Raw genomic sequence first — 13,494 nt, 5'->3', positions numbered from 1 at the left:
ATTTCCTTCATCTTCCTCCTCGAGGCTACAAGGGCACCAGTTGTGGTGTTTCTTCAACGGAGCATTTGAAAATTTGGGAAGACCTGCAGACTAAGGCATAGCCTAGTGGTGGGAAGGGGCTGATGCCTTCCCACCCACCCAGGTTCAAGGCTTGGTACTTGCAATTTGGGTTTGTTGCACCAATTATGCTGTAGGGGGTTCCCTTACAGTCTTTCTATCAAAAAAAAATTTGGGAAGACCCATTCGAACTGGGTCGGGGAGAGCGACGTCCTCAATATAGAACCATTCTGAGGGCCATTCTTCGGGCGCCTTCTTCGGCGTACCAGATAGGTATCCGGTCCCGGCTATGCACCATACTACAGCGCCGCCCACCTCGAATATCGACCCCTCTTGGTTGCGAGGGACGAGGCAAAATAGCTTCCTCCACAAATCAAAGTTGGCTTCACAGCCCAGGAAAAGCTCGCAAAGGGCAACAAAGCCCGCGATGTGCAGGATAGAGGCTGGCGTGAGGTTGTGCAGTGGGAGGCGGTTATACTCTAGGAGTCCAAGGAGGAAAGGGTGGATTGGAAACCCGACACCTCTCAACAAGTAGGATACAAAGCGCACCCGTTCCCCCCTGGTTGGATTGGGGAATTTTTCCGCCAGAACTTCGCTTGTGAAGGAGGTCAATCATGCTCGAACAGGGACTAGATCCGCGGTTGGAAGGAATCATTGTGTTTGGAGCATAACCAACTGCTTATGGGATACAGAACATCTCTCCCAATCACCTTTTTCGGAGCCGTGAGGGCGGGAGGAAGAACTGGGGATGCTAGCCATGTTGAATGGTTTCCCCTGGCAAGACTCTGAGGATTTTCCGCTGGGTGTGGAATGGATCTGAGATCCAATTCCTTTAAACAGAAGCCTTTCTTACGTGGCCAGGGGGTTATGTGCAAAAAAATACCCCGACCACTCATATTCGCTCGACACGTGGAAGAAGAAGGTGTGGAGGCACAGAAGCCGATGGGAGCGACATTAAATGGAAGGCCGAATACAACTCTTTAAGTCAGGTACTTTGAAGTGATCGGAGGAGGAACCCGCCTTGCAATGCCGAAGACAATCTACGCGCCGGACACCTCGTCATTGAAGCCTGGTTCGGGGGCTACTGAGGGAGTTCTGGATTAAGGGGTCCTCGGGCATCCGACCTGTTGGACATAGGCCGGACTGATGGGCCGTGAATATACAAGACAGAAGACTCTCTCCCGTGTCCGGATGGGACTCTCCTTGGCATGGATGGCACGCCTGGCGTTCGGATATGTGCTATGTCTTGAGCTTGCGTTGGTTTTCCCTGAAGAGGAAGGGATGATGCAGCAGAGTAGCGTAAGTATTTCCCTCAGTTTTTGAGAACCAAGGTATCAATCCAGTAGGAGCCCACGCTCAAGTCCCTCGTACGTGCACAAAGCGATAGCTACTCGCAACCAACGCGATTAGGGGTTGTGAAGCCCTTCACGGTCACTTACAAGAGTGAGATCTGATAGATAGAATATTTTTGGTATTTTTGATATAAAGATGCAAAGTAAAAAGTAAAAGCAAAGTAAATAGCAAAACAATATAAAAGTGATGCAGATTGATATGATGAGAATAGACCCGGGGGCCATAGGTTTCACTAGCGGCTTCTCTCAAGAGCATAAGTATTCTACGGTGGGTGAACAAATTACTGTTGAGCAATTGATAGAATTGAGCATAATTATGAGAATATCTAGGCATGATCATGTATATAGGCATCACGTCCGTGACAAGTAGATCGAAACGATTCTGCATCTACTACTATTACTCCACTCATCGACCGCTATCCAGCATGCATCTAGAGTATTAAGTTAAAAACATAGTAACGCCTTAAGCAAGATGACATGATGTAGAGAGATAAATTCATGCAATATGAAATAAACCCCATCTTGTTATCCTCGATGGCAACGATACAATACGTGCCTTGCTGCCCCTTCTGTCACTAGGTAAGGACACTGCAAGATCGAACCCAAAGGTAAGCACTTCTCCCATGGCAAGAACTACCAATCTAGTTGGCCAAACCAAACGGATAATTCGAAGAGACTTGCAAAGATAACCAATCATGCATAAAAGAATTCAGAGAAGATTCAAATATTATTCATAGATAGACTTGATCATAAACCCACAATTCATCGGTCTCAACAAACACACCGCAAAAAGAAGATTACATCGAATAGATCTCCACAAGAGGGGGAGAACTTTGTATTGAGATTCAAATAGAGAGAAGAAGCCATCTAGCTACTAACTGTGGACCCGAAGGTCTGAGGTAAACTACTCACACTTCATCGGAGGGGCTAGGATGATGTAGAAGTCCTCCGTGATGACGGCCCTCTTCCGGCGAAGCTCCGGAATAGGCCCCAAGATGGGATCTCGTGGATACAGAAAGTTGCAGTGGTGGAATTAGGTTGTTGGCTCCTCTTCTGATCGTTTGGGGGTACGTGTGTATATATAGGAGGAAGGACTACGTCGGTGGAGCACCGAGGGCCCACGAGGCAGGGGGCGTGCCCTGGGGGGGGGGGCGCCCCCCACCCTCGTGACCACCTCTTTGATCCCTTGTAGTAGGGTCCAAGTCTCCTGGATCACGTTCGGTGAGAAAATCACGTTTCCGAAGATTTAATTCCGTTTGGACTCCGTTTGATATTCTGTTTATCCGAAACACTGAAATAGGCAAAAAACAACAATTCTGGGCTGGGCCTCCGGTTAATAAGGTTAGTCCCAAAAATAATATAAAAGTGGAAAATAAAGCCCAATATAGTCCAAAACAGTAGATAATATATCATGGAGCAATCAAAAATTATAGATATGTTGGAGACGTATCAGGCATCCCCAAGCTTAATTCCTGCTCGTCCTCGAGTAGGTAAATGATAAAAAGAGAATTTTTGATGCGGAGTGCTACTTGGCATAATTTCAATGCAAATCTTCTTAATTGTGGTATGAATATTCATATTAGAAAGATTCAAGACAAAATTTTATATTGACATAGAAAATAATAATACTTCAAGCATAGTAACAAAGCAATTATGTCTTCTCAAAATAACATGGCCAAAGAAAGTTATCCCTACAAAATCATATAGTCTGGCTATGCTCCATCTTCCCCACACAAAGTATTTAAATCATGCACAGCCCCGATGACAAGCCAAGCAATTGTTTCATACTCTAACTTTTTCAAAACTTTTTCAATCTTCACGCAATACATGAGCGTGAGCCATGGATATAACACTATAGGTGGAATAGAAGGGTGGCAGTGGAGAAGACAAAAAGGAGAAGATAGTCTCACATCGACTAGGCATATCAACGGGCTATGGAGATGCCCATCAATAGATATCAATGTGAGTGAGTAGGGATTGCCATGCAACGGATGCACTAGAGCTATAAATGTATGAAAGCTCAACAAAAGAAACTAGTGGGTGTGCATCCAACTTGCTTGCTCACGAAGACCTAGGGCAATTTGAGGAAGCCCATCATTGCAATATACAAGCCAAGTTCTATAACGTAAAATTCCCACTAGTATATGAAAGTGACAACATATGAGACCCTCTATATGAAGAACATGGTGCTAATTTGAAGCACAATATATGAGACTTGCTATATCATGGTGCTCCTTTGAAGCACAACTGTGGAAAAAAGGATAGTAGCATTGCCCCTTTTTTGGGCCTTATTTTTTTTCTTTGGCCTTTCCCTTTTTTGGGACAATGCTCTATTGAATGATGATCATCACACTTCTATTTATTTACAACTCAATGATTACAACTCGATACTAAAACAAAGTATGACTCTATATGAATGCCTCCGGCGGTGTACCGGGATATGCAATGAATCACGAGTGACAAGTATGAAAGAATTATGAACGGTGGCTTTGCCACAAATACTATGTCAACTACATGATCATGCTAAGCAATATGACAATGATGGATGTGTCATGATGAACTAGATGGTGGAAAGTTGCATGGCAATATATCTCGGAATGGCTATGGAAATGCCATAATAGGTAGGTGTGGTGGCTGTTTTGAGGAAGGTATATGGTAGGTGTATGATACCGGCGAAAGTTGTGCGGTATTAGAGAGGCTAGCAAGGGTGGAAGGGTGGGAGTGCGTATAATCCATGGACTCAACATTAGTCATAAAGCACTCATATACTTACTGCAAAAATTTAGAAGTTATCAAAGCAAAGTATTACGCGCATACTCATAAGGAAGACAATCAATAAATAAATCATGCTCCGACTTCATCACATAATGGTTCACCATACGTGCATGCTACGGGAATCACAAACTCCAACACAAGTATTCTTTAAATTCACAACTACTCAACTAGCATGACTTTAATATTATCACCTCCATATCTCAAAACAATTATCATGCTTCAATCTTTTCTTAGTATTCAACACACTCAAAAGAAAGTTTCACAAATCTTGAATACCAAGCATATTATTATTAGGCAAATTACCATGCTATTAAGAGACTCTCAAATTAATTTAAGTGAAGCATGAGAGATCAATAGTTTCTTTAAAACGAATCCACCACCGTGCTCTAAAAGATCTAAGTGAAGCACATAGAGAAAAATTATCTAGCTCAAAAGATATAAGTGAAGCACACAGAGCAAAATTATCCAGCTCAAAAGATATAAGTGAAGCACATAGAGCAAAATTATCTAGCTCAAAAGATATAAGTGAAGCACATAGAGCATTCTATCAAATTTTAATTCATGTATGGATCTCTCAAAAGGTGTGTACAGCAAGGATGATTGTGGAATACTAACAAACAAAGACACAAATAATACAAGACTCTCCAAGCAAAACACATATCCTGTTGGTGAATAAAAATATAGCTCCAAGTAAATTACCGATGGAAGTGGACGAAAGAGGGGATGCCTTCTGGGGCATCCCCAAGATTTGACTTTTTGGTGTCCTTGTATTATATTAGGGGTGACATGGGCATCCCAAAGCTTAGGCTCTTTCCACTCCTTGTTCCATGATCCATCAAAAGAATTCACCCAAAACTTGAAAACTTCACAACACAAAACTCAAAATAGAAAACTTGTGAGCTCCGTTAGCGAAAGAAACAAAAGACCACTTCAAGGTACTGTAATGAACTCATTATTTATTTATATTGGTGTTAGACCTACTGTATTACAACTTCTCTATGGATTATAAACTATTTTCCTAGCCATAGATTCATTAAAATAAGCAAACAACACACGAAAAACAGAATCTGTCAAAAACAGAACAGTCTGTAGTAATCTGTAGCTAGCGCAAGATCTGGAACCCCAAAAATTCTAAAATAAATTGCTGGACGTGAGTAATTTATCTATTAATCATATTCAAAAAGAATTAACTAAATAGCACTCTTCAAATAAAAATGACAGCAGTTCTCGTGAGCGCTAAAGTTTCTATTTTTTACAGCAAGTTCAACAAGACTTTCCCCAAGTCTTCCCAACGGTTCTACTTGGCACAAACACTAATTAAACACAAAAAACACAACCAAAACAGAGGCTAAATAATTTATTTATTACTAAACAGGAGCAAAAAGCAAGGAATAAAAATAAAATTGGGTTGCCTCCCAACAAGCGCTATCGTTTAACGCCCCTAGCTAGGCATAACAAGCAAGGATAGATATAAGTATTGCCATAGTAATAAGATAGATTGGTGAAACTCATTTCATATTCTCTACGTTCGGCAACAAGTTTTCTTTGAGGCAAGCAAAAGTAATCAAAATGATTAAATTTAACGGGACAAAAGTCCCCAAGATCAACCTTGGGAGGTATAGGTTCCTCCTTTGGTCCTTCATAATGCACCACCAATTCATCATTATAAGCATTCTTTTGACATAACTTTGTGAGCCTATATTCAAGAGAATATCCTAGTTCATTATTTTGAATAGCCAAATCATGATTAAGATCATAAATTCTATCAACTAAAACATTGGTAGGAACCTTTGTTCTAAGATTTTCATTGAAAGCAACATAATCTAGAGATTGAAAATGCATTATTTCTTCTTGATCAAAGAGGATAGCCTCTATGGGAGGACGGCAAGCGTCCACTCTATAATGCGCAAAGATTTCTTTGGCTTCTCCTATTATGAATCTAAACTCATGAGCCAAAAATATAGTATCGGCACGCTTAACAGAAGAATGCTCAATATTAGAAAATTCTAGAAAAATCCTTTGTATAGAAGGATGCATGTGCATGAATTGTCTTTCAAGTTCAACTACAAGCATGGCAATAGCTTCCGCAAGACTACTAGTTCTGTGAAGGATAGAACTACCCATAGAAGGTAAAGCATCGGCACAAGTAAAGAAATCTTGAATAACTCCTTTTCCAATAATATTTTCACTACCAACACGGATTTTTTTGTATGAAAGATGGTAGGTTCTTTAGCAGGAGTATCAGAATTTTCCATGATATTGTTATCGCCCAAATTGGCGATAACTTCCCCAGTTTCAGACATAACGACTGTCGGCGTTCTGGGAACGGGGGTCCCCAGACTTGCCTGCCTGCGGCCTGCGGCGTGGCTCATAGGGGGCCCAGCACGGCCCGTCTTCATCAACACAGACCCAAGACCCTCGCGAGGGGCCAAGCCTCGTGGGGCGGACGACACAGAGCTTCCTCAGGCACGGCCTCATCAGGCTGGCTCGCGAGGAGGCGGAGAGATCAAGGCGGGGTACCCCACGAGGTGCCCGTGACGCAGGCCATGACGACCGAGGGTGCCACGCGGGCGCCAGCCCGCGCAGTGTCCTTCTTTCCTCTTTGGTGCAAAGGGAGCAAGCATAGGCGAGAGCATCAAGCAAAGGCACCCGTTTCGGTGCAACGAGACCAAGACCAGTCCAACGGTAGGGAAAAAGTCATTGTGGAGCCCAAGCCAGCGTCACCACCACAGCCTTTGGCAGGCGAGGACCAACTTTAGTCAGGATAAGTGTACCAGATGTTCCCCTCCAAAATGGCCAATTGTTGGCGCCCTTCCCGCTCAATATTTGGGAAGAGGCCCAGGGCCTTTGCCTATAAATAGGACTAGCCACCCACAGGGTAGGGGGGTCGAGAATCGGCCAACCCAGAAACTAGCTAGGATCGCAATCGAGAAGAGAGAGAGAAGGGTAACTGAACTCCCCCTAGCAGTTCATCCCCCCAACCAAGAACAGACCCTCGCGAGGTTGTTCTTCCTTGTATAGCTCATCATCATCAGCCCAAGAGGCAATCCACCACACCACACACTGGAGTAGGGTATTACACCACAACAGTGGCCCGAACCAGTATAAACCATGTGTCTCTTGTGCTGTTCTTTCCATAGCTTAGATCTTAGTGAGGCGGAGGGGTGTAGGTAGGTAGAAGGCGAAATCTCCGCGTGCACCCCAGTGTTCGAACCTCAAGGCTCTGCGAACCCGAAATCCGACATTTGGCGCGCCAGGTAGGGGTGCCCGGAATCCACCTTCTACCGCTCCGTGTCCCGTCGCGTCGTCATCACCATGTCCGGCGACCAGGCGGGCAACCCAGATCCATGGGCGGTGTGGCCCGCCCGCGCAGAGCCGCTCGCCTCGGGCAACCCCGTGCCCCAGGAAACTCACGGTCCGCAGGGCGCTGCGGGCCGCGGGCGACGCGGACAGGCTTCGACTGTTCTCACACCGCGGCAGGCGCGGTCGGCAGCAAGGGCCTCCAATCACGCCGCGACCATGACACCGTACACCCGCTGGGAGTAGGCGAACTCGAGGGCCGCGCTCACGGTGGACCGAGAGCTACTGCAGTGCAGGCTACTGGAGGGCGGCCGTGACGTGCTGCTGGAGCGGGTGGCAGAGCTCCTGGGCTTCGCCGCCTCGGGGGCTCACCCCTTCTGCACCCAGCTCCCATCTCAAGCCCAGGGCGGCCCACGCGGGGGCTCCGCACGCGCCCGCGGGCTCCAAGGCTACTCCAACGCCAGCGAAGCTGTCGGCACCGGACCGGCGGCGGCGCTACCCCCGCTCTCGGTCTGCGAAGAAGAAGGACTCGACGCGACCCACGGCCCCAGTGGACAGCCGCGCTACCACCCCACGGTGGGCGCGTCAAGCAGAGCTGCGTGGCACGCGGAGCACTACGGCATGGCCTTCGGGATGACGGCGCCAGAAGAATACGTGCCCCTCATGATGGACCAAGGACACCCTCACGAGGGCGAACAAGGCTCGCTCCTCAGCCCAAGCTGGGGGGACGAGGCGCCAGAAGCTGAGCCCTTCTAGGAGCCCCGGGACGGTCCCACTGGCCATGCTGGAGGCAACGATTATCGGGTACCGCTAATTCCTCAGGAGCAGGCATACGCTGATCATGGGTCGCAGGAGGTGCAGGTCGCCAAGCGAGCAGCTGCCCCGCTCCCACAGTCTCCTACCCCTCGGGAGGAGGGCGCGGGGGGCTGTAGGATAGGGCCGAGATCCGACATCATCACCGTGGTGTTCGGAGCAAGGTGTTCTCAGGAGGTAGGCCCTCTGCTGGGGAGGTGCCTCAGGGCCTGCCCCTGGCGGAGGACCCGTGGTCGTTGGGGGAACCGCTGGCGACCGCTCTACCCCATCGGCGGCGTCCTGGTTTCCGGTCGTCGTTGATGGAACTAGAGTGTGGCGCAAGGCGGGGCCCTCGTCTGGCGATATGAAGCAAGGCCGGTACCTGTGAAGAAGGCCCAGTGCCTGTGAAGCTCGCCACCCCGTGACACTCTCACGTAATAATGAGTGGGGTTGTATACGCCCCGGAGTCTCAGGGGTGCCGGCCTCAGGCCCTGGGGCTCCCTCCCACGCCCAGTGGCAGCACTTAGCTCCGCGCTGGTGAGAAGACGTCCGAGACTAGATTAGGTGCCGGACGCGGCCTTTAGTCTGCTTTCGTTGCTTTTCCCTTTGGTTGTCGCTTTCCCCCGCTGGATTTAAGTGATTCGAATTTGAGATTTGCGTGTGTTTGGGTAAGGGGTGCTTAGTCTCGTTCGAGCAATATCTCGCGTTTTGGTTACCACTTCGCCTCAGCTGCCTCCCCTCGTGAGCCCATCGCGAGCCGGGTCAGGCCTAGCTTGCGTGCAGCCCAGACTGTCACCGCCGCGTCCTCTCAGGAGGGTTTGTTACTGCTGATCCTGCGGATTCGGTCAGGGAACACTCGGGACACCACAACCTCCCACAGGCTACCTCAGGGCCCGCACGGGACAAAGGTAAACTAGCCGACCAGCGCATCGCTTAAGCCAACCACTTGGCGCGGGCGCATGGGCAATGTAACGTCTACTAGTACGAAGAACACAAGTTTTACATGAGGGCCCCCCCCTCCAAAATGCTCTCACAGCCATCAGGCCAAAACCTGAGTTCTATTCATGCAGGGTAAGGAAACAGGAACGATGCACGATCAGTCGGATAAATCCCCCAATGCGTCATCAGGAGCACCACCCAAACCGTTGCTGGCGTCGCTGAACTCACCATCGCTGTCTGCATCGCCGCTAGCGGTGTCAGGGCCGTTCACCACACCGCCTTCGTCGGTAGCCACGATCACGACGTCGTTGTCTGAAGCGAAGGCCCTGACAAGAGCATCCACATTGTCTTCCACCCAGTGCGCCAGGTCGTCTCGGACGGCCTGGGGGACTGGGGCGATGGCGGCGTCGAAATCGAAGTGGGATCCATGTTCCGGAGATGGCTGAAGACGCGAGAAAAGGCGCGCCCGAGCAGGGCGCGGCTCCTCTCCTCCACCAACCTGTCGACCCTGACCGACCGCGCCTCCAGCCGCGTCACCACGTCGGTGAAGAACTGAAGGTTGTCGGCGTAGTTGACTGTGTGCGGCTCGCCAACAGCCGCCTCGCAGATGTTGCCCAAGGCTGTGTTGGCTCTCTCCCGGAGCGTGGTGAGCATGGGGCCGTGCTCATGCTCCAGGATCCTCCGCTGACGTATCTCGTCCGAATTCTGACGCGCGACGACCTCAGCCTCCTCCACCCGCTGGCGAAGAAGGAGCACCTCGGCCTAGGAGGTGGTTGACTCCCCTTGCGCTACCTCAAGGGCGGCCCGAAGAGCATCGGCCCGCCGCGTCGCTTCCTCCAGCTTGGCCATCAAGGCAGCAGTCCTACCTTCAACCTCGGCCCGGATCAACTCCAGCCTCTCCTCGAACTCGTGCTCGAGGTTCAAGCACGCCATCGCCACCCGACGTCCGACCTCCTCCAGGACACAGGCTTCCCGTGCAGCGACATCATCCTCCGCCTGCGTCACCAAGCGCTCCCTCGTCTCCAGACGCTCGTACTCCCGGGTACGTTTAGCGGCTTCTAGCGTCAGCGCCTCCTCACGCTTCAGGAGCTCTGCTGGGTCGCCAGAGGCCACCTTCATCGACGCGAGGGCTGCCTCGCGTAGCTCCACTTGCTCCTCCAGTGAGTGGCACCAGGCCAGGAGCTCCCGAGCCTGCTCCTCCGCCGCTTCTCGCCGCCGGTCAGCTTCCCAGGCCTCCTCAGTGGCCCAAGATCGGGCCTCCCGAGAGGCCACTAGCAACGCCTTGGCCTCTGCGTCGTCAAGGTCACGCTGACGGCGCGCAAGGGCGATGGCGCCCTCCAGCTCGCGCCTCTCTGCAGCCAGGCGAAGGCCCTCGGCCTCAAGGCGCACGTCTTCATCAGCAAGCTCCTCACCAAGCAGGCTCACCGCGTCAGCCGCCCTTCGAAGGAATCCTTGGCGAAGAGCGCGACGCTCCCGGGCGCGCTCGAGCACGTCTTCCACACCATCATCTGCCCCGAGCAAGCACCGGGGGCCACGAATCAGCACTCCCCCTCCGGGCAGGGGGCTGGGGGCTGGCACCCTCGCGACGGCCGGGCACGCCACGCCAGAAGCCCGGCCTGGAGCCAGCCTGTCCCCAGATGAAGAGCGCAGGGAGCGCCTCAGCCAGTCACAGTCCACGACCAGGCGAGAAGCCCATGGCAGGCTGGCTACGCCACAAGAAGGCCCGCGAAGGAGGATCGCGAGGTGCGCAGAGCCACAATGCGCCTCGGGACGGTTCGCCTCTCCGATCGCCCTCATCGCAAGGGCTCTGCTGCTCGGAGCGCTTTAGGATGATGGAGGGGGCGAAGCCAAGGGAGACGGCACCTCAGCCATCTCCGCGAGCTCGGCTGGAAGGGGCCTGTGGAGCAAGGATCAGTAAAAGCAACAGAATGATCGGGAGCTGGGAAAGGAGAAGGCTTACTCATCAGTGGCGAAGTACTTCCTATGCTTCAGCAGGCGACAAGGGTAATCGTCGCCCAGGGCCTCCCTTCTCTTCCGGAGGGCCTCAAAGTCCACACGGAAGAGGCCCAAGAGTTGAGCGCAGGGATCAACCTGCGACGAAGATGGAGCGTCAAGGCGATCCGTGTCAGGGGCGCCTGCCTGATGCGCGCTGCCAATCGCCTCGCCAAGAGAAGTGGCTGGAGCCTCAGGGGCCTCAGTCGTAGGCGCTGAGGGCAGCTGCTTGCCACCCTCAGCCTCAGCGGCACGGGCCCCAAGAGCTGCTCCCTCATGAGCATCGCCCGGCGCTGTCACCCCGCCGGGAGCCCCCTCGGCCTCTGGCGCCTCATGCCTCCCTGCTCCGCCACTTGAGGAAGAGTCGCCTTGGCCGACTGGAAGGGCAGTCACCACCACTGGGTTCTCGCGAGGCCCCTGGAGGCCGGCGGGGCACGGCCCCCACTCATCAAAGATAGGCATCTGATTCACAAAATCGCCCCTGTTCTGGCAGAGGTACAGCAAGGCCCCTCCCTGCTGGATGCTGCCAGGGTTGGGGTCCCCAGTCAGGATCAAGAGCGCTGGCCTCAGCACTTTAGGCGTCAGGTCCTCTTCCTGGAGCCTCATACGATCATCACGCCCGCTGAAGGCCCACATCCGGCGGGAGTGGCGTTGGAGAGGAGCAACGCAGCGTAGCAGGAACTCCTTCACCACCTTGGGCGCTGTCACTCCAAGCGACCTCAAGAACGCGAAGCGGTGCCAGACGAAGACGAGTCGGGGGCTCTCAAGCGTCTCCTGGCCCCAGCCCGAATTGGGGACAGCAGCGAAGTTGGCTCCGATAGCACGGGGCTGGTCATCCCTGCATCCACATACAACCACCGCTCGTGGAACCCAGCCGCGGGTAGAGGGAGCCTAAAGTCAATCCCTGAGGCCGCTGTCTCAGGCGCGGCAACGAAGCTCACGCATGCCCAGCATTGGGTAGGGTCGACAAGGCGTAGAGAGAAGAAGTGGCGCAACAAGGCAACCGAAAGAAGAGTGCCCATCATTGCCTCGCAAACAAAGGCGAAGACCGAAAGGAGGGTGATGGATTCAGGACCCAAATGCATCATGTGGATCTGATAGTGGGAAAGCACGGCATTGAAGAAATCAGAAAAGGGGGGAACCAGACCCGCCCACAGGGCGTCGGCAAAATACGGGACCTCGATGACTATCCTGTCGATGGAGAAGTGGGACGCGGGCCAGGCCGTCGTCCTCCCGCATTCGTTGAAGATAGTGGCCAGAGCCGAGCTGACCTTGCCCAAGCCCTCGGCGGGGGCCGCCAACAGCGGCGAGCAAGGTGGAGGCATGGGTTTCTTCCCTCTTCCCTTCTTCGTCGGAGCCATGGCGATGGGAAGGGGGGAGGTTCGAGATTGGGTTGAAAGCAGAAGCTGGAGTTCGAGCGGAGGAAGGACAGAGGGCGCTCTAGCAACAAAAAGGGGAGCGTCTGTGTACGACTACGAGTCTGCCTAGCATGGCGCAGAATAAGGGGGGCATGGGGGAATAGTGCCACCCACGCCCAACCAACCGCCACGCGGCGCCCAAGGCCGCAGGCTGTTAGGGCCCGCGGCGCTTCGCCCTTGCCCTTTCGCCTCCCTGCACGGCCAAGTCCGGGCGCGCCTTGGGCCCGGGGGCTACTGTCGGCATTCTGGGAACGGGGGTCCCCAGACTTGCCTACCTGCGGCCTGCGGCGTGGCTCATAGGGGCCCCAGCACGGCCCGTCTTCATCAACACAGACCCAAGACCCTCGCGAGGGGCCAAGCCTCGCGGGGCGGATGACACGGAGCTTCCTCAGGCACGGCCTCATCAGGATGGCTCGCGAGGAGGCGGAGAGATCAAGGCGGGGTACCCCACGAGGTGCCCGTGATGCAGGCCATGACGACCGAGGGTGCCAGGCGGGCGCCAGCCCGCGCAGTGTCCTTCTTTCCTCTTTGGTGCAAAGGGAGAAAGCGTAGGCGAGAGCATCAAGCAAAGGCACCCATTTTGGTGCAACGAGACCAAGACCAGTCCAACGACAGGGAAAAAGTCATTGTGGAGCCCAAGCCAGCGTCACCACCAGAGCCTTTGGCAGGCGAGGACCAACTTTAGTCAGGATAAGTGTACCAGATGTTCCCCTCCAAAATGGCCAATTGTTGGCGCCCTTCCCGCTCAATATTTGGGAAGAGGCCAGGGCCTTTGCCTATAAATAGGACTAGCCACCCATAGGGTAGGGGGGTCGAGAATCGGCCAACCCAGAAACTAGCTAGGATCGCAATCGAGAAGAGAGAGAGAG

The sequence above is a fragment of the Triticum aestivum genome, chromosome 3A, assembly GCF_018294505.1.
Source record: "Triticum aestivum cultivar Chinese Spring chromosome 3A, IWGSC CS RefSeq v2.1, whole genome shotgun sequence".
Classification (NCBI taxonomy): domain Eukaryota; kingdom Viridiplantae; phylum Streptophyta; class Magnoliopsida; order Poales; family Poaceae; genus Triticum; species Triticum aestivum.
The sequence above is the reverse complement of the archived record's forward strand: the minus strand, read 5'-3'. Positions refer to the sequence as shown.